We start from the raw sequence: 23,306 nt of genomic DNA, 5'->3' as shown, positions 1-23,306 counted from the left end.
AGAGAAAGTGCACACAATATGGAGATTATATAAAGTGTGGGGAACTGCCTGGGAAGTTTGTTTCCAAGTATTGGATCAGCTTTAAAAGATGAGCTTGTACACCTCTGTCTTTTTAGTTAAACAATAAGAAATATTAAATACTTCTGTTGTACCTTAAGATTAAAAATTTTATAGTCTGCTTATACTACTATACTCCAAGACATTCAAGTGAGAGCAATTGTTGTGGTTTAAGCCCATCCGGTAACTCAGAACCACGTAGTCGCTCGCTCACTACACCCCTTCCTGCCTTCGCTCCCAGAGGGATGGAAAGAAGAATCAAAAGAATGTAACTCCCACGGGTTGAGATAAGAAAGTCCAGTAACTAAGGTATAACACAAATCACTACTGCTGCCACCAATAATAATAATAATAATAATAAGGGAAATAACAAGGGAAGAGACTACAACCACTCACCACCCGCTGATTGATACTGACCCCGACAGAGCAGTGATCCAACCCTTTCAGGTAACTGCCCCAGTTTATGTAGTGGGCATGACGTGCTGTGGTATGGAATACCTCTTTGGTTAGTTTAGGTCAGGTGTCCTGTGTCTGCTTCCTCCCAGCTCCCCTCCTCCCTGGCAGAGCATGAGACTCACAAAGTCCTTGGTCAGAGTAAACATTACTGAGCAGCAGCTAAAAATATCAGTGTTATTAGCACTATTCCCAGGCCGAAAGTCAAACCCACAGCACTGCACCAGCTACTAAGAAGGAGAAAAATGACTGCTACTGCTGAACCCAGGACAGCAATAAAGACAAATCTCATTTCAGTAGGATCCCTTTAATTAGTCTGCAATGAGCTCTGACCTGTTGGAGATTTATAGCAGATATTGTGGAAAAATCTTTGTGCGATTCTATTTAGTCTTACTTCATCCTATACAAATATACCATAAAATATTTTAAAAGCCTACCGTTATAGGAATGTGCTGTTCAACAAGTCATAATACTGAGCTGGCAGTGCTCTCACCTGGGATAAGTGCTGCCCAAACCACCAATACATATAATTTCCAGAGGCTTCTGCAAGAATGGGAAAAACAGCTAAACACAGGCTGAGCTCCTATAACTAATAGGTTATAGGACCAATGTTATGGTCATTGATCTGGCTGTATGCCGATTTAGCCTCCAGTCTAAAAATATGTGGCATGGGCTCAGTTACGTTCATAGTTGGTAAGATAACCCCATGTGGTCAGTGAAGAATAGCAAAGGCTGCAGCAGGGAAGAGAAGGGTAAGACTTTCAAAAAGACATATATATTGCAGTATATATAAAATTCAGGCTACTTATTTCAAAGTGTAAATGTAAATCTTAAAATCTCCCCAGCAGACAATCCCTGCTTTGTGAAAACCAAAGTGACTGTTAAGCCTCACAGAACTTCTTTTTCTCCCACCTTTGTCTTATAACAAAAGTAATAAGAACAAAAGCGCTAATTCACAACATCTTAACTCTCATGCCAAAACCTGCTTTGTATTCCCACACAGGAAGGCCCCAGACTCCAGCGGGAATGGCACAGAAGCATCTGAGGATACAGTTTGCCTCCACAGACACACATTTGCCGCAGAGCAGAAATATTTAGTTCTCAACTTTTATGGTTGTTTGAAGTGGTGTCTGTCTAGCACTCAAGAGGAATTGGGAGTGATTGTAAGAGTATTTGGATCTTACCTTCTAAAATTAAACTCCTTTCTCTATACATCCTGACACTCAGCACAGAGATAATAAGCCATTCTTAGAAACAGCACTGTATGATGAGCTACACCAAGCAACCTAGCACAGAAGGGTGCCTAAATATTACAGCCTAGGGTACAGAAAATTGGAAATCACAACAGGGGGAAAAAAGGATGGGAAAGGTGATGCCAAATCCTTTACAAAAGCAGTTTATTCATCCTTACAAGATGAGATAACCAACTGCTTAACATCCAAATGCTGATGTCCATCAAAATCATAATCAATATAAATCAACTGGCTTTCTGGCACATACCCGAAAACAAATTTGCATAAAATCAGGACACAACTAGAAATCAACTCCACTATGTCAAATTACAGCAGAAAATAGGAATGGAGACAGATAAATCTGTGTCCAGAAAAGAAGCCCTGCAGGACACATTGATTAGTCACTGTAGAAGCAGGTGTAAAGTAGATAGACTGAACAAACTTGGAGAGAAGTGTCCAAGAGGAAAGCCAAAGCAAAACTGTTGCTCCAAAGCAGAAGGGATAAGGGCAATACTTTGTTTCACTGTTGACACAAAGTGCAGTTGTTTTTCTAAGCACTTGTAGACCAGACTTTCAGCATGAAACCGAGAGGCATGTCCATCAAGTCTTTTTTGCTCATTAAGGTTACTGCTGCTGCACAGACTCAAGGGAGGGTGGATGGGTTAAAGTGGGGACAAGAGAAGGACTGAGATGTGGGCAACTGTGCTTGAAGAGAGTACCATGGTGTTTCTTACTTGTCAGAAATTTAGTTGGCACAGAAGGCAACTTCCACACCATTTTGTCCCTTTTCAAAGAACAGCTACAGAAAATTTTGGACATAAAAATTAGGCTCCTGCTTTTACTGAAGCACTGATAAGGGAAGTAGAAGTATTATTTAAATCTTACCACTTTCACTAAGTTTTCTGACAGTTCCACCTATGTCTTGTCTATTTAAGAGCAAGCTTTCTCAAGGGTGTAGTTCCCATAATTCAAAATCCTATGTCAGTCCACCTTTCTAACCATAAATGCAGGTCCTGAAAAATGACTCCTTAAAGGCCAGGCTAGATGCTGTCTACTCCATTTTAGAAGATGAAGACTTACCAGCACTGAATTTGGGTAGAAGAACACTTTAAAAAAATTAGTTCAGGAGTACACATATTATTTAAGGCTATCAAAACCGGGGTGAAAACTGAATCTGCCCAACTTCAGCAGAACTCTTCTAAAGAGCACAAAGACTACTCATACAGTAACATTCAAAATATCCTACCTGTGATACTGTCTGTTCTGAAAGAGACAGCTTCAGAGCTACCCAAAACCCTCTTACTCCTTCACATGCGCTACAATCCTTATTGCAGAAGTTAACTGAATTTTTTCATTATCTGAATTTAACGCAGTGTTTCCAAACATGCGTAGACAGATGGTACACTCAATCATTGTCAGTAAATGGCATTAAAGAAAATGGTTTGGCTGGGGCTACTGCCTTTAAAAAATAGCTTAAAAATGCATTTATCTGCATCATTGTTCCTCAACAGTCATAAAACAGGAGAAAAGACATAATACAACCAACCAGACAGATTTAAAGGCCTCTATTTTAAAATGTTGCTATTTTTCAATGCTACTATGAAGGTTGACAGAGAGATAACAAAACCGGTTGTAGCAAAATCTAATCCAAATGGGTAGCTGAATAAAGAAATATACTGTGGGTCACTTGAAGACTGGCAATGACTGGTTTTGACAGGAAAGATCTCAGAGAGAAGTCAACCTGTCTTATTTAAAGGCACAACAACATCGTAAATCATTTACCTGAAAGTGGTGGCGAGTATTTGGCCTTTAGCCATTGCAGGAGAACTACATCACGGCTTTGTGAAAAGCACAAAATTCATTGCAGAACTTCTAACTCTGAAACAGCTTTTTAAGCCATAGTCTCTTCAAAATGATCTTTTCAATTGCTTCAGACTCTCTTCAAAAGAGTTTCAGACTTAAGCTTTCTATGCCCAAAATTTTCAGCAGAATCAAGAGTTCTCTGTCCCCACTATAAATCTTCTGGAACCACAGATTTCAAAGGAAAAATTCTGCAGCTTTATTCCTAATCCATCAGAACTACAGTGCCCAATACAAATAATGCTCTTATAGAAAAGGGCTACAGTTTGTTCTCTGTCAAAGAAGGAAAATACCATCTCTTATGAATCTGTTTTCTCTTATGCTACTCTTAATACTCTGCTAAATCATAATAAATACAAATATCAAGGATGTTTACAATTTTTTTTTGCAAGTTACAGCTTTTTCAAAGTAGTTCTGCACATATATATATATATATATATATATATTTAGTTCCTTCCTCTTCCTTCTCCTGGAAGAAATGAATAATCAATACTTAGCAAAATGGAAGGGCAGGGAGATTGTCAAAAACTTAATGGCACGAACACCATCAGTGCACTTTACCTAAGAAACTCACTGAATGGTTTAGTAGAGCAAAGCTGAAGGATTGTTTTTTTCAAACTATGATACCTTACTCAACCTGATATTCAGGAAAACTTTTGCATTCAATTTTGTTTTACGGCATTTATGGAAATCGACATTCTTGAAATTAGCAGAAGCATTCAGGTACTCATGGTTTTGAAGACTGAGCAAATAAGTTAGTCACCTGAAGCTTTACTTAGTAACTTAATTGTGGACACTCATCCTGCAAGACTGATTCATTGAAGCAAAGTAGAATAACCTAAGAATCACCTTACTTAGAGTGCCTTAAAAACCACCAGTATTTCCAAAACAGACCAGAAAAAGCTGTATGACTGTGTGCCAGATGTGTTATATCAAAGAGTATAATAAAATGGTTGTTTATAAACATTGTCATTTAATGGTAGCCTTTATAAGCATAATTTTAAATTGCTATGAAGGTTTCATATGTCCTGTTAAATTAATGTTTAAGGTGGGGGAAGAAGAGCGCAATAAAGCCTAGTAGTCTATGAATGTCCTGTTATGTTTTACGTTGCTCACTCAAAATGGTGCAGTGTCCCAGTAGGTACAGTCACCAACTGGACAATCAATTGGAGTGGCCTCAGTGAAATCAGACACAACTAATAAAAAGCAATGCTTATAAATCTGTGTGCAACTACATATGCTCACTGACTTTATAACGAACTGTTGGCAGAAAGTAACTCTCATCTTCGTGCAAGTTGACATCCAGGTTATCTTTCTCTGCCATGATCTTAACTGTATCATCTGTCACATCACTAAAAGATGTACAGCAGTAAAAAGAACAGATGTCCTTGGACAGCTGCAACATCATTAGTGGCATAAATTTTTTTATATGATGCTCTTGCATATCGTTAATTACCTCAGGTTAACAGAGAAGAAGTCCAACACTCATACAGCTATCTTTGGGTACTGATAGAAGATCTATTTATTTTAGGTAATTAAAATTATTTCTTTATGACCATGTGAATCATCAGAAAACCACTATTTGAGAAGGTCGCATATCAAATAACAGATGCAAACCTCCAATTACTTATAGCATACTTATGCCCTGTGCTACAAAGAAAGGATTTACATACTCTCACTTGAAAATATAAAGCAATTTTTTTTGTTTAGCTCATCCAATGTGACTTTTTACCTCACATCTGCTGAGGAAGGACAATGACAGTCTGCAGACACTGGTGAAGACACACGAATGTTGAACTACAGTCAAGAGTTAGTACAGATACCCAGACATTCTGTTCTTCCCATAATGAGATCTCCATTTCCGCATAAATACCACAGAATCCCTTATTTTCTGATCAAAAACATAAGCCAGTAGTGGGAGGCTAAGGCATCCATGAATTCTGACCACCTGTTAGTGACCCAGAGCTTGGGAACCTGTGATGTGTAGTGGCTGAAGCAGTTTCCAGACCCTTTAGAACACATCACTGTATTAAGGAATGTTCAGGGCAGATAGGTTAAGGCACATAAGTGGTGGTGTTTATCTGCAGGAGCCTTCTGTACAGGATGAAAGCAAGCTGTCAAGCATATTCATAGCTAAATATTTATAAGGGAATGTAAAAAGATAAAATACAGTGAAAACACCACCCTCCTTCTCCAGGGCTGTGCTGCTTTCTCACTACCTCAGAAAGAAACAGTCCAATCTGAAAACATTTCTAACTCGAAACAGACCTGAAGCAAAACTTTGCATCAGCACCACATCTAGACTAAACACCATAGCTCAATATCAGCCAGATATTAATCTCTGTATCCGCTTCTCCAAAGTTCTAAAATTTGGATTTGACCTAAAGCAGAGAAAAGTTCAGTACAGAAGCTTGGATCTAAAACCAGGAACCCATCTAGGTCCTTGTGCTTTTGAAGGCTGAGAGGCTTGAGCTGAGTGGTAACAGAGCAATGGGGTTCTCTTCCACCATGTTCTTTTTCTCCTTTTCATCTCCCAAAGTTTACCCAGTAACTCCTGAATTATATACAGGGAAGAAAGAATTTCTCCTTCATGTTAATACCTAGTTAAACACTACTTATTGTAATTGCTTGGCAGCAGACCAAAGTATGCCCCTTAAAGTCAGAATTTATGCTAATACTACTGTGCTAGCAGTTGCTTTTCAGTATGCATCACAACTTTAGCTATGTGAGATCGCTCAAGTGCCCTAGCAGCACTGCAAACCTTCTCAAGCACTGCTTTCTCCACCCAGAATAGTCACCAGCTAATATCTGAGGCTGACAAGCTGAAGGAAACAGTCTCAGCATTACTCTTCCAGTGTAAGTATACGCTCAGTAACCCTGGGGTTGCCAGGATCATTTTGTATGTATGTACACTCACATTGTGCACAACCAACACATGTATGCAGGTGAAGATCTACATCTGTCAAGCCTGAGATGATTTGCATTCAAGATGACCAGCAGTCCAGCTCTTTCACCCACCATATTGCTACATAGTGAAGACCTCCACCCAAGGTACAGCTAAGTTGTATTTTCTAGCCTTAACAAGAACCCAGGCTTGAGCCATACTTCTTATGGAATGTGTGAGTTACATTCATGCTATACTCAGAGCTGGACTTCTGCATCTGATCAGATGCTGCATCCAAACTGTTGTGGACTAGATGATTAGTCCCTCAAAATCTTGAAGTAGTAGCCAGGTTTTGAAACAGCTCTGCACATCTAGGAACAGGAACTGCTTATTCTTGAGCTTTCCTGGGAACTGTGCTCTTAAACACTTTGAGCTCCTCTAAATATTTGTCCTTCAGTATTTATGCTGCAAACACAACCCCAAAAACCCAAGCAAACAAGAGCGCAAACTGCTTCAAAGTGCCTCAAACCCAAAATGTATTCTCACCTTTCTTAGACACTTTGCAAAAATTTCCACTTTCTACTGTGTTATCAAGCACAGATCCTATTTCTTGACTGACAAATAGGTGGGTTTGCCTGTGAAGATACATATTTTTGCCGCTGAAATGAAGATTCAAAAGCAGTTGTTTGAAATAGCTCTGTCAAAAATTACTATGTTAAGTGTTAATATACATGAATACAGTCATCAGAAACCTGAGCCAGAGACATGCACCAAGGGAAAGCCTCAGTTTTCCACTGGCTAACTTTAGTGGGCTTTAAATCGGAACAACTTGTTTCTGCATCAAACACAAAGGAATCTTTTTATGCAAAGGCAAAAAAAAGCTGCTCATAGCTGCATTATTTTTTTTCCTGAGGCTTGTGGAAGTCTTTTTTTACCAGCCACTGATTCTACAGGGTCATAATATCAATAGAAACACATATTCACTCACTATAGCACTTGTGCTTTCACATGTCTGTCACATTTTTCTTTCCTCCTTCTAGTCAATATTTCATTCTAAAATATGCTCTTAACAAGAGCAGAAAATCTAGTAGGCACTTTTTGTTTTCTCTTTAATAATAGATGATATCTATTTCAAAAGATAAAGATATTTCCTTGCTCTGGGATGTATTCTTTTCTTTCCAGATAAACCACTATTTTGCAGATTATGTTTGCTGCCTTCCAGAAACAGCAGATAACATTGAAAAGACTTAATTAATATGTACCACAGCATGACCTCAGTGGAGAGAACATCTACCCTAAAGGAGCAGAGCTGTAGGAGGTAATTAGAGCACACCATGACATTTATTACTAATGCTCTTCCATTGACATTTGCTGTTGACAGGCTGCATATAAAGTTTTCCTCTGTTTGCATTGACTTACAATGATATAGAACTTCCCACATAAGTGTGGAATGTTTTAGCTGTTTACAGCAAATTAAACCATAAGAGACAAAATCTTGACCTTTTTAGGGCAACTAGCTGAACTCCCACCAGCTTTCTGGACCCAGAGTTCTCCTTCACATTCTGCGCTATGAAGGGCTGCTGATATGAAATGCATCCTTTGAGAAGGAGAGAAATCCCACATTCCTGTCCCTGTTCTCTGCAGCTGTGTGCATTTAAGAAAGCAATAACTGTTTAGTGTAAAATAGATAAACAGGAAGCAAAAAAAATGAAGATCAAGGACCCCACTCTTCCAACCCATCCCCAGGCCTAGGAAACTGCTCTGCTAGCGAGTTGTATTATAGTATTGAGTTGTATTATAGAGGGGATATCTCAGCGTTTTACCAGCAGATGCATTCAGATAATGAAATAATCCTTTCAGGGTTTAACCATTTCTCAAAATTGGTAAAATTTGGCAGAAAGCACACAATAAGTGGAGGGCAAACTCCACTGATGTCAACAGAATTATCTAGAAACACAATAAGGAGCCTGGTAAAATGTGACAAATTATACAAAATCTGAAACACTCATTGGCAGAATGAAGCTGGAAGGTTTTCTTTTTTAAAATCCCTTTCAGCTGGGCTGAAGCAGCCTGATTAACTCAGCTAATTTAATTCAAAACCTTTTTTTTAAAAGTACTCCAGTTTTAACCCCTTCCTTTCTCCCTACCCTCTCCCAGTATATTAAAACTTAGAATGTAAAAAGCCTTTTTGCATTAATGAACATGCTTTGTTTAGCAGTGGCCTGCTCTCACCAGAAGACAATTATACCCACAGTTATTGGAGGATAACTCTGCCACCCAAACAGAGACTGAAAATTTGAATTTGTTATAGTGAGTTATTAGGAAAGAAGAGTTGGTATGTATTAACACTGGAGACAGCACAGGTCAGGTGCATGTTCAGAATACCTCAGAAACTAGAAGACTCAATTACTACCATGAATAGCATCTTATGTGTACTATGCCAGAGTCTTTTCTTGTGAAATTTGCCACAGGTGGGAAGTGGTTTATGATGTTGGCTATCGGATATCTAATGGGAGGCATTACATATACCTTAAATTATGTTATGTCTCAGAATATGATCTACATATGTTTCCAATTTTGTGGATAAACCGCACTTAACAGCTTTATTTCCTCATAATATTTATGTCTATCCTGGCATATCGTGGATGTTCTGCTAATTTAATTTCCTAGCATCCCACTGGTTTCAAAACCATGCTAATAGAAAGCAGCAAGGAGAGTACACACAAGTACATTGTAATGAAATTTTATTTACTAAGAGTGAAAAAGTGCAAACCATTTCAGATAAAAAAACAAAAGAAAGATATAGTCACTTCTGCTTAGGTACTTGCCACAGGTTTTCACGGTAGGAAAAAAATCATTAGGCTTCTGGGCACAGAACAGACAACTGTTATGATGTGGGCAGAATTTATTATGCTAACCACACTGACTTCATTGGTACCCTGTGCACTGCTCACTGCCCATCCTGTAATAATACTCTCCCCACTGTTGGTTATCTAACACTAAAGTTACAGGCTTTGGGTCTGGGATCCTTTTGCTTGGGCTGGTTACACAAGACCTTACTCCCAGAGCAGAGAAATAACAAGTATAACCATCTAAACAAGTAAAATTAATTTTACTTTTGGTTAAAATGATCTAAAATGAACTGCTATGCCTGTAATGCTATTTAAGTACTTTGTTTTTAAAAACATAGATAATTTAAAAAACTGGAATCTCATTTATTGGTACAGAATAGAGTTGCCTGCAATTTACTACTTCCCGATTACCTGAAGTGACTGACTGCTATAAAAGATGGACAATAGGCAGAGGACTTGTGAGAGCTGGGTGACCTGGGAAATCCAGGTAATTGAATTAGAGAGGCTGAATGAGGCTTATTAGCTTGGGCACAGCCTTAGTCCAAAACTTGTTGTCTCTAGCCAGGTTGGGAAAAAGGCAGAGTAAAATCAGATCTGCCAGCACATGTCCATCTCAACATGCTTTCCTCCTTTCCCTATGAAAAATTGCTGTACACAGAGCTGCTTCTTTCCTGTAGCTAGGCACAACTGGCCTGTTAGCCACACACTGTTAAAATAGTGCTTTAGCATGCAAAAAAATGTATTTTGACATGATTAATCTACATTTTTTCGGACCCATTTGCACTGAAATATTTTGAAGGCACGGTGCCTGAAATATATGAAGTTTCAAATGAAAAACTGTGCATTGCCAAAGGGTTAAATGTTACACTGTGTAGTTATGCAGTCATTCTCAATTGTAAAACATTAAAGCACTCATGGATGTCATTACCCAAAATCACCAAAAATCCAAATGTTGCTGAGTACGTACATTTGTTACTCAGTGACACAGATATAGCACTCAAAGCCCAGCAAAAACAAAGATTTTCCTAGGTTTTTTTTAAACAGTATGTGAAGAATAAACTTATTATCCCTCTTCCACAACTGATTGTATTTTTGATGGACTTTAAGTATGTACGCATAATCAGGTCACATGGCATTCCACCAACCTTAGGACCACAAATATTGCCTTATACGTGTATCCATAAATAGTTACAGTATATGCATTGAAAGGAGAGTGAAGTTTGCAGGGTCTACCTGTTATAGCTGGAAAAATAAGAACTGTTTCTTGATACACAGTCATCCCATTACACCTGGTCTGAAAAAATGTTCACACATGCGCTTCCCAGGAACTCTGCTGTAAGAGCTTGGCAATGTATTGTAATAATGGTCCAAGAGATGTCTTATTAAATAGCATATTTGAGGAAAACATAAGCCTCTATCTTAAGTCCTTGATGAAGTATTTTGCCTTCACTTATATATGTATATAGAAACCTCTCCTATTAATTTTTGCTCCTTTATTTTAGATTATGAATACATTTTATAACTCATATAAAATGCCTACTGAAAGCAAAGAACTTTCAGAAAGTGGGAAATCTATTGAGTATTCCCAAGTTGTTTTCTGTTTACAGTAATATCAATAAAGTGATAACTGCTTATAAAAAATGGAAGCAAGGACAGGCAGCCTGGGTAGAGTACAGGGATGTTGTCCGGGAAGCTAGGGACCAGGTTAGGAAGGCTAAGGCCCAGTTAGAATTAAACCTAGCCAGGGATGTTAAGGATAACAGGAAGGGATTCTACAGGTACGTAGCAAACAAAGAACAGACTAGGGACAAAATAGGCCCCCTGAGGAAGCTTTCGGGAGAACTGGCTACGCAGGATTTGGAGAAGGCTGAGGTTCTGAATGACTTCTTTGCCTTGGTCTTCACTGGCAAAGGCTCTGACTGCACCATCCAGCTCTTAGAAGGTAGATGCAGGGACTGTGAGAATGAAGACCTTGGGCCCACTGTAGGAGAGGATCTGGTTCGAGACCATCTTCAAAATCTGAACGCACACAAGTCCGTGGGACCTGATGGAATCCATCCGCGGGTCCTGAAGGAGCTGGCGAATGAAGTTGCTAAGCCACTGGCCATCGTATTTGAAAAATCATGGCAGTCAGGTGAAGTTCCTGGCGACTGGAAAAAGGGAAATATAACCCCCATTTTCAAGAAGGGGAAAATGGAAGACCCGGGGAATTACAGACCAGTCAGTCTCACCTCTGTGCCTGGCAAAATCTTGGAGCACATTCTCCTGGAAGGCATGCTAAGGCACATGAATAACAACAAGGTGCTTGGTGACAGCCAGCATGGCTTCAGTAAGGGGAAATCCTGCCTGACCAATTTGGTGGCCTTCTATGATGGGGCTACAGAATTGAGGGATAAGGGTAAAGCAGTTGATGTCATCTACCTGGACTTGTGCAAAGCGTTTGACGCTGTCTCACACGACATCCTTGTCTCTAAATTGGAGAGATATCAATTTGATGGATGGACCACTCGGTGGATAAAGAACTGGCTGGATGGCCGCACACAAAGAGTTGCGGTCAATGGCTCGATGTCCGGCTGGAGACCAGTAATGAGTGGTGGCCCTCAGGGATCGGTGTTGGGACCGGTCTTGTTTAACATCTTCATCGCTGACATGGACAGTGGGATTGAGTGCGCCCTCAGCAAGTTTGCCGATGACACCAAGCTGTGTGGTCCGGTTGATATGCTGGAGGGAAGGGATGCCATCCAGAGGGACCTTGACACGCTTGTGAGGTGGGCTGATGCCAACCTTATGAAGTTCAACCACGACAAGTGCAAGGTCCTACACCTGGGTCAGAGCAATCCCAGGCACAGCTACAGGTTGGGCAAAGAGGAGATTCAGAGCGGCCCTGCAGAGAAGGACTTGAGGGTGCTGGTCGATGAGAAAATGAACATGAGCCGGCTTCAGTGTGCGCTCACAGCCCAGAAAGCAAACCATATCCTGGGCTGCATCAAAAGGAGAGTGACCAGCAGGTCGAAGGAGGTGATCCTGCCCCTCTACTCTGCTCTCGTGAGACCTCACCTGGAGAATTGTGTGCAGTTCTGGTGTCCTCAACATAAAAAGGACATGGAACTGTTGGAACAAGTCCAAAGGAGGGCCACGAGGATGATCAGGGACTGGAGCACCTCCCGTATGAAGACAGGCTGAGGAAGCTGGGGCTGTTCAGCCTGGAGAAGAGAAGGCTGCGTGGAGACCTCAGAGCAGCCTTCCAGTATCTGAATGGGGCCTAAAGGGATGCTGGGGAGGGACTCTTCATTAGGGACTGTAGTGACAGGACAAGGGGTAACGGGTTGAAACTTAAACAGGGGAAGTTTAGATTGGATATAAGGAGGAAATTATTTCCTGTTAGGGTGGTGAGACACTGGAATGGGTTGTCCAGGGAGGTTGTGAGTGCTCCGTCCCTGGCGGTGTTCAAGGCCAGGTTGGATGAAGCCTTGTGTGGGATGGTTTAGTGTGAGGTGTCCCTGTCCATGGCAGGGGGGTTGGAACTAGATGATATTGAGGTCTTTTCCAACCCTAACTATTCTATGATTCTATGATTCTATGACACTACTGCAGCTGTTCTTAAGGGATCCCATGTGGAAATGAGGATCAAAAGCTAAGCACTTTAGACAATAGAAAATCTAGTCCTACATCTGCTTCAGTGAACATATTTTGAGATTCCACCCCTATGGCTTGTTACAGTAGCCTTAAAAACAAAACCCAAAATGCACACTCACACAAAGTGTCATTTTAAACATTTTACACATGGGACCAAGTTGTGGATTTCCCTTCTAAATTAAGCAAACACAGTAGAAGCTGAGTGAAAGAAAGGAAGATATCATAATTTATTCCTTGGCCAACTCTAAGTGGTAAAAAGAACCCCAAACCAATCCACAAAACAGAGTTCATATCTCCATTTTCCACAGTCTTTGCCAGCTTTCTCACTGAAGTTCTGTGGTACCCTGGATATACTCCTTCTGGAAATACAAACCTAATGCTTGTTCTGAAAATTCAGATTCAAGCTGATTATAGGTGGCTTGTCACAGTTTGTCCTTGTATTAGACTTCAACTAAATTCAATTACACAGTGTTCTCCTTGCTGCCATGAGGTGAATGGCAGGATGAAGATGAATGAACACAACTGCTGAAACTGATTGATCCCAATCTGCAGGCAGGTTGATTAAAGTGTCCAGAAGCAAAATGAGGAATAGTATTCATCTGCAACTACTGGTTGGGTGTTCAATTAAATGCTGCTTTCACCAAATGGCAAGAAACAACCCGATTCCTGTTGATTTTGCAAGAGCGCGAGTGCAGCACCCAAACTGAAGCTTGATGAACTGAAGTAAAAATTTTACATCAGTCCATCTAGAGCTTTCTTTTCAATGGCTACTTAGCTGCCCCAAAAAATTAAACAACTGAAAACCACACTAATAAAAGGCAAAGCTGAGTTAGACACTTACTGATTGCCATACAATTTACAGATTAACAGACTGGAGTTTGGTAACTTCCATCTTTGCACAGCATTACTTCCTTAACTCCCATGGTAAAGTGGGAAGTGTGAAAATACTCAACCGCACATTCCTGAGTGGTTAACTGCCTCTGGAAATATTTCCTATTCTGGAAATATTGCGTCCTGGTAGTATGGAGGCAGGCATTGATTAATGAGGAAAAGAATCAGATACCTTCTGTGTGTTGTGGCAATGGATCCCATAATCATTCTGAGCCAAAGGCTGACAATTCAAATGCATCTTGATTCGCAGGCAGATAAGCTCAGACACTGACAGAGCACAGAAAGGTTGAGGAAAAACGTCTGAGCACATCTTCAAGAGGACTGATATGTAAATCTCTGCTCTGTCAAAAGCAGCATTTTTCATGTGTAATCAAGGATTAGGTGTGTTTTTAACCCAGCGATGATCCATTCCCAGATGCTATTACAAACTATCTATTTCACCTCGCTAGCTACACATTTGGCTCATATATTTCTGAAGCAGAGGCCAGGCTCCAGCTGTCAGCCTGGAGTTTTAACTATTTTCTCTCATGCATCTGTAGCTTATTCTGCAGTGCTAACACCACTGTTTCCAGCATCATATTGGCTTCTGAACATGTGTCCAACTTCAAACTAATAAGCGTCCCTTTACTTTCAGGCTGACAGCTCATTTGTCTTGTCCTGGCACACCATCCCATTCTCTGAATAACCCTATATTGTCCCTGGATCTACACATTGCACAAATGCTTGCAAAGTCACACAGAGGAAGATCAGCTATTCAGGGCTTGAGCTTTCCCAAACCACTCCAATACTAGATTTTGCTTGATTTTGTTGACTTGGCTTAGGTAATTTGCCAGGATTCACTTTCGGTATTTCCCTTACCTTCTGAAATCTCTAACAAAACCAGTCTTAACTGCTCAGATCTGTATTGCACCTGCAGAGACAACCTCTTCATCTGAGTAACAGAGACCTTTTCAAACCTTCAAATACTTCAGAAGCTTTCTCTTTTCTTGAATTTGCTCTCTGCAGTTAAAGGGTAAAGTGTAGTAGAATTATTCTTCACTTAGCCTATGGACTTTCAATGAAACATATACACTACAGAAACCCCAGGACTAATGCTATGGTCGCTGGACTAAGGTTTGCAAAAAGCATGCCACAAAACCATTATGGTGAGTTCCTGAACTTACTTCAATCAGTGGCAGTGCTGCCACCTAGGCAAGAGTCAGGCTTGTCAGCCACAGGTCTTGATGAAGCAGAAACTATATTCCACATCCTTCATCTAAGATCAGAGACAAGAAGCAAACACCACTGATACAGGAATGACTACATACGGTGTTGAAGGAATAACCAGTGACTGCACAGTGATCACACACAGAAGAGATGCAAGATGATACTGGATGCAGCAGGCATCAGTCAAGTGCACATGATGACAGCTGGACTTCTGTGCATGATGAGACAGCAACACATGAAGATCTGAGTGCTTGGGGACCAAGGCAACAGAGCACTTCTGCTATTCATATTAGATGTAATGTTAGAGTGCCTCTTGTTTTACAGTTGAAAGGATTGGCTTGGGACCAATGACAAAATCTCCCCACACATGAAAAACTGATAGCCAGTCTTCTGAGAAGCTGTTAATGGGTGCGTGAGCCTGCTGCTCTGGAATGAGGAAGAGAATCCAGAACAGCCACCTCTCTCATCACAATCAGTGCTTGCACTTGAGCATTTGGGAGAAGCTACCTGAAAAAGCAGTTTGAAATGGCAATAAAGCTAAACCAAAGGAACATTAAATATACAGGTGATATTTTGCTGATGCGGTAAGGTCCTTCAGTTTCAGTTTATTCCTTTGTTGGGCCTTACAACACAGATCTACCACATCTCTGGCTTTAAAATGAAATAGAAAGAAAATAACTGTGTAAGTCCTATCCTAGCATACTCTTCAACAATGATCAAACTTGAGCCCATCCTTCAGGCTTTAGCATTCACATCAACTCTGGGCTAGACAAAATAATAAATGATTTAAAATAGTTAGGCTGGCTTTAGTTTTGTTTTTCTTTTTTTGGTGTGTTTTGATTTTGAGTATTTTTTAAAGGATAAGGTGAATCACCAAAGCTTTTCATTAGGGAACAGATAGGGTTTTGTCAGAATAGTTAGCTGGAGAAATAAAGTACATTCTGTATTTGTTTGCTCTGGAGACACCCAAGATATATCTTCCCAGGCATGATTCTTTTGGGAAAAGAAGAAAATTGCAATAACCTTATCTATCATGAATTTTAAGTCACTCTATAAAAAAGGGTACCTGCATTGCTTCCAAATTTGTGAGTACATGCAAGAATGAACGCAGTCCTGTAGAAAACACATTTTCACAGTCAGATGCTAGAATCTCATTTGGGCAGAACCAAAGTACTCCTACCCAGGCACATCTGACCTACAGCACAGCAGGAGCTTGAGGGCCACAGCAGCTATGACAACTCTCACAAAACCCAAGTGAACAAACATTAAAGACAAGCCTCCAGTTCAAATCGGTCAGTTCTTTTTCAGCAGAGCCCCAGATGAAATACACATAGAGCGAAGTTATAACATCGGGATCAATGAGATGAAAAGATGATGTATGAGAGAGAAATTATATACTTTGAGTCCAAGGAATCGATCAGTTTTCAAAAGCTGGAAAACATCAGTTAATAAGTTTAACTTGCTGAACAAATATTTCCAAAGAGGTAGATGTAGAAGAAATATCTGTAGATTAGACAGCCGGTCATATCAATAGGCCAAACGCGGCTATACTCAACAGACATGTTTCACGTGGTTGCAAGGCAGATTAGGGTTTTCTGACAGCTAGCATATTAACAGAAAAACATTGGGTCAATCTCTCTGAATTTAGGTCAAAAGCTTAGCCCAAGTATGAAGTTTGTCTCTGTGCTTTAAAATGGAGTTATTGACTTTTCGCTTCTAAAATGTCATTTTTTACTTTTTGCCCCCAAGTAACAGTTAAAATTTCATTCAAATTGAAAAAATTATTTCCCACCTCATGAGAAAAAGCAAAACCAAATAAACCCACACTGAATTTGAAGCTGGTGTTAATTATTTCTGAAATTTGTATTAGTTTGCTAATGTTCAATTTCCACCACCCCCCCCAAAAAAAAAAAAAAAAAAGGCAAAAAGAAAATCTATTTTTCAAAGTTGTGGGTTTGGTTGTTTTTTCCCCCACAGAATAACAATTGCAATTTTTTTGTCCAAATGTGTCTGTTCGAATAAAATGAAAACCCTAAGACAGTGAAGCTCAACAGATTTCATCCTGCGAAGATCTAGTTAAAAAATCTTGCAGTAGTCAGTCTCATTGAATTTTGCACCCCAATGAGTAACCTACTTTTCTTACAAAGTTGCATACATCCACCACAGCAGTAATCCAAACTAAGTACACTGTAAATGCTCAATCTAATTAATTAGTCTAATGTCAAAGGTCAAACACAAAATTTCCACATCTATTCAGTTTTATAGAAAAGATAACATCATAATTTCCATTTATAAGCCCAAAATAATTTTGATAGGTTTCTGAATGTCACATGTATATATACTTTTCTTGGTTCGTGTATAACCAACATCTGCGTTTTCACATATTGATTTATTTGTTCTTATTGAGAATGGTGCAAAATTCTATTCACGCTTCCTCAGCCATTAGGAAAAAATGGAAAGATTATACGCCAAATTATGCAAATTGACATTGCTGATAGTTTAAAATATTGCTGGGGGTTTTTGAGATATATTACCAGGATAACCTCTGTGCATCAGAAAAACACCAGAATGCTGGCTATCTCATTTCCATTTTATAGCTGTGTTACAGACATGGGTACATTATATTTCAGAAATATATAGCAAGGAGGCTAATAATTTATCCTCATCTGTAGAATGTGAAGTAGTGTTTTAGAGACTCCTGCTTAGGGCCATTCTGCAGTGCAACTTTGATAAAATTGACAACCTATCTTTTTAGTCAAAGATTTACGGGACACATGACTGCGTCCAATTTGCTGTCTCAACCAGAAACAGCATTTCATGTAGAGGGCTCCCACAGCAGACCTTGGGTGCAAACATTACTGTTGAGAGGGAAGGAAAATGGCTTTTGCTGATGTAAATTGATTTTGTACCTAGCTGAGCCTCTCAGAGTACCTGGGGCTGGCCAGTGTAGGAGTAGGTTGCCCAACTCCCCAGCTAAGATAACGGCAAAGAAGACTGGGGGGGTGTGCTCCCACTATGAGCAAACGAGACCTGCAGGGTCATGACTTCCACTAAATTAAGTATATTTGATGTCACAGAAAAGGGTATCATTATGTTACCTAAACTTTAGTTGCTCTAAGACAAAGATCACAGTCTCCACCCCGTGACCATGGTCTTCTGGGGCACATCTCCCTAAGGCTACCTCATCTCTGCAGCCAGAGCCTCTATATTTCCCTAAGTAATTTAGAGAACCTGATTACCTGAAATCCTCTGACATATTCCCTATACAGCACCCATGTGTGTGCTAACTGGGCACTTGGGTGTAAGCCCAGAGTCCTGTAATTTATGCCAAATACAACTGTACCTGCTCAACAGGGGTGTTATGATGATTAATTAATTCATCTTTGCAAAGCACTTTGAATGATTAAGAGCTGCAATTAAAGTTCTTGGCTTCTACAAAGCTGAGACAACAAAATACTTTGGAAGAAAACAATAACCGGTAACATTTAATATTAGTGCTACCACTTTGAAAGAGTACATGGAGAATGCAACAGTAAATTAATGAACTGTTTTTTAATGAATACTATAACCTAGAGGGACAGAAAAAAAGCAAAGATGTGCTAAAATATTCTCAACCACTTAACAACTATAGATAGTATCCAGAGGCTATGAATGAAGGAGGTACTGTTTTTGTATGCTGCTTACCAAGTCTAGGAAAGTTTCTAGAAAGTCACTTATCTTTCCAGTATCTAAACATCAAAGAAAGTTAAATCATAAAGCAGATGTTGCACACTCTGTCATGAAAAAGCTGCAACATAGTGGAAAAATCTGCTCTGCCTAGGAATTGTGTTGAAATAACTGAGGTAACTTCAGTTTCACGTTCTAAGCCCTGATCAGTGCACAGCAAAGAAAAAGCCATCTCTTCATCTGCTAACAGTAATGCAACTCCTGTTCTTAAATTTGTACTTGAAAAGAAAACAGATTTGTTCTCTTCAGGAAGAAAAATTCCCTATAGAAAAAGGGCCCTTGAGTAATTTGTTTTGCTACTAATGCTTTTATGTTTTGCAGCATGGGTTGGTATTGTGAACCTTGAATTCCACAGTGACTATAGAAGTAAAAGAATGTAACTGCAAATATGTGTGCAAATGTACTCTGACAGTGTTTTACTCCCTTCCCAGAAATAAAATAAAAAAGGCAGAAATTGCAGATCTCTAATAGAAACCCAGCACTGAAATGAGCAGCATCAACTTGTTTTGTATCTCTTAATTCTCAGGGTATCCAGTTGCAGCCAGGGTCGTGCGTGAGTATGACTCAGCACTAGATAATTTGAAATTCATCAGAGGTAGCTCTGAAGCAATTTGTTTTACCTCTCATTACACTATGGTGTTTCTTCCATTTCGCGTGAGATCCTTTACTGCTGTCAACTAGACTGATGTTATGACAGCAGAAGAAAACTGTGTACAGCTACAGAAATGAGGAACCCAGGAACAGATAAACAGCAGAGGATAAAATAAGTGGCAGAAGTAGCATGGGTCCTCTATGAAATGCCCACACCACATAAATGACACATTACAAGACAATATGATTCTATATATCATTAGAAAGGTAGAGCCTGGAAACCTGTGCAGTCACATCTCTACACACTTACGTGGACCTGAACTACAGGTAAATAGCACTGTCTTAAGTTATAAATATTATCAAATTGTCACATATATTGCATAGGTTAGGTAATATTTTCAAATAGTTTTAGATGTGATTATTAGTTGTTTATAACGCACAAATAATCTTTAATATATGGGATCCAAGCATTGCTCAACACTACACCATTCACTCCCTGATTTTATAGAGCAAATTTATTGTTTATTATTTGTTCTTCACATTTATACAGACATGCAATGGACTACATTCACATATCAGCTAGAGCTGAGGAGTCAGTGTTGTTTCTTTTTCTTAATTAATCAAAGATAACGATTATATTTCTCCAAGGACTGCAGGGAACAGCTACCATATACCTCATTAGTCTCCAAGTCTTTCTACAGCCTGATCATTCCTGGCTACAATACAAATGCATATGGACTACCTATGACAGCAAATCCCTTTTTGGCCCGATGACCATAGCACTGGCTGATCTTACAAAGGAGCACAGACATGGTGCCCACACCTCCCACCTCTCTAATCATCAGAATTTCAGTCCCAGAAAAGCACTGAACCCAAAAACCTCCATAATCTTGGTGCCAGCAGTCCCCAGGATATATCCTCCTCAGAGGTTTTCCATTTGCCTGCCTGTTACATTCCCCATCGTTCACTTGGCTGAATCAGTCTCGTGGCCACAGTTTCTGCTTCATTTCCAAAACAGTGCGCACACTTTCACAGCAAAGCAGCAGATCTTGAGATAGTTTCAACTTCCTGCTAATTTCCTCAAAGCTCTGTTGATTCTACAGTGTATTGCCATGCAGCAAAGATGCCAATAACTCTATTACCACACACAATTCAAAGCTTATTTCAGAACAGCTGCATATCCTTCACATTTTTATTGACATAGCTATCATAGGCTAGTAAAGTTTCATTAGCTATACTTAAAGACATGATTATCATGTTGTGTGTTTATATTCTACAGAAATAAATCCGGAAGGAATCTTGCATCTTTTTCATCCGTAAATGCAAAGCCATTTACACATGCGTATGCAAGTATGCAATATTTTATGAAATGCTAACTTCCCTAGACTTTCCTCATGATAAGACCTCGCAGGCACCATTCCTGCCTCAGGGATAAATTGCTCCTCAGTTCTTCATCATTCCTTGGCTATCTTTGAAAATATCAAGACACCATCAGTGATAATGGCTTCTGACCTGGGTACCAGAATGCCTAGCAAAAGTCCTCAACTGTGAAGGAATTTACAGTATTCTTGCAATTAATTTGTTAGAATGAACCACCAAAATTCTAAGCCCTTCAAGTATATATTTGTGCAAGGTTTCATTTCATCAGTTAAAACACAACATCTTTTAAAATATAATAATTTTCTCATGTAAATTTCAAAGCAAAAAAAATAAAAAAGCTATGCTTTAATGAGGCAAAAAGCTACTTTGATATCTTTTAGAGATGGAGTTTAATTGAAATCTGTACATTTCAGAGAATGTTTTGATCTTTTTGAATAAGCAGTTTCTGTTGGAAAATTGTATTTCCATCATTTCTGTGCAGTTTGGAGAAATTGGTATTGCTCTATCAACTTCAGTGATTTACAGCAAGTGAGGAGCTGGCTTGTAACAGCAGCAATCTTTGTCAGTATCTCGTGGACATGTTTAAACAGAAAAGGTATTGCTCAGTGACAAAGCATGCATTTTGGAAAGATTGAAAATGGTGGACGAGCAGTAAATTACTTTATATTAATAAGTTTTGTTTCAATATCATTCTTGGCAAGCAGAGCAGGCATTGAGCCTTAACAAAGAACCATTCCAATATGCCCACCAATAGCTACCATGCCATTCACTTTATAAATAAACTTCAAAATACTGCCTAAAGCCAGGTAGAGGGATCAAGCAGGGTCACAGTAGGCAAGGCTATAGCTGGCTGAGAGAAAATATGTTTTTCTGTAAGCAAGAACTGACTCTGACTCTTATCAGCTACTAAACAGTAGGGACAGAAACCTGGCTCAGAAGCCTGCTTAGTGTGTGTGTAAGCTGTGTCAAGTATGTGTGTGCATATACACACACACATATATAAGTATGTATAATATGCATATGCATGCAGCAAATGCATCGTTAATTATAAAAAAAAAAAAGGAAAAAAAAAAAAAAGAAGAAAAACATCTGCTAACTTGCTGATGTCCTCAGATGACACTGTGGGTATCCAGGAGGGATTTATCATAAGTTCTTGGGCAGCCTCCTCTCAGAGTGGCACATCTTTATTGCACATTATGGTCCTTTGTATTCACCTGCCTGTCAGCATATTACTTTCTTCTTATTCTTAGAAAAATAGGAATATTTTTTATTCTTTCTCTGTGTACATGTAGCTACAGTAAATTCTCTGTGACTTTGGTATCAAGAATAGCTATAATGAACATGCTCTATTAGTCCTGTTTCAGAGCCAAGAGAAATTTTGAGCTGCTTCAATAGCATTTTTATTTTGATGAACTGAAAGTTAGTTGCGTGGCAATTAAGAACCATTCCTACAGAAGCTCCTATGGAAGCATAAGCACCCAAACCAGTCACAGCTACACTTCTCTTGCTCAGGCTGTTTCATCATCTGACAAATTTTAACACTTGAGAAATAAATTATTTCACTCAGTAGTTAGAAAACAAAATCTTATCTTGTTACTACATAGAACTCATTAAATTATTAAATTTAAAATGGACACAGGTCAAATACACCTAGAACAGAGCATGTGATTCCCTCTCAGCTGCAGCACAAAGCAAAGCCCTTCCTTCCTCTTACTTTAATTCCTTAACTCTTACCTCCTGACAGTGCTCATGCCATGGGAAACAATCCCTACAAAAGTAGTCCAGAACTTACTCTCTAAAACAGCAGGAGCAACTTGAAGTAATTCAATGTGCCATTAACATTGATTAAACAATTGACAAGGCAAAAACATGGCGGCTGCAGTGTAAAGCAGTTGCTTTCACAACAGCTAACACAACATGGGCAAGTCACTTCAGTAGTGCTAATAGCATCTCTGTAAAATACAAACCTCAGTGTGGGAGGTGTGCCGTGTACAGGTCCTTACCTTCATAACAGAGATTTACCCTAACAGAAGTGAAAGCACACAGAGAAGAAAACAAAAAAGTGAACAAGTATGTCTCTAACATGATCATACTAATGGAGAGACAAACGTTGACAAAGATTACACCTTATGGTTCAACAGAAAATTTATTCTCTAGAATATTATATTGTACAGTTTTTATTATGAGTTACAGTGATTCATTTCTCTGAAGTAATTAAATTTCTGTTGACTCAAAAATCTCATAACTGAAGAGGTTCAGCAATCCCTTGAGCTACTTTCAAGGGAAAATGAAATTAAGGTATGTTGGATATAGACAAAGTGAACAGACAAGGCTCATAAAAGTAAGATAATCGAAAAAGTCTGTGCCATAGACACTCACACACTCAACTACTTCTGTAGTCACTTGATTATTCTAATGTCCTTCCTTTTATCGCTCATACCTGCATTAATTTATGGTCCATTGCACCAAAATGTCAACTGAATTAAAAGTAAAATTTTATAGTGGAATAGGAAAGCATGATTGCACTCTACAGCTCCA

Source organism: Lathamus discolor, chromosome 1 (assembly GCF_037157495.1).
Source record: "Lathamus discolor isolate bLatDis1 chromosome 1, bLatDis1.hap1, whole genome shotgun sequence".
Classification (NCBI taxonomy): Eukaryota; Metazoa; Chordata; class Aves; order Psittaciformes; family Psittacidae; genus Lathamus; species Lathamus discolor.
Note: the sequence above shows the minus strand (reverse complement) of the source record.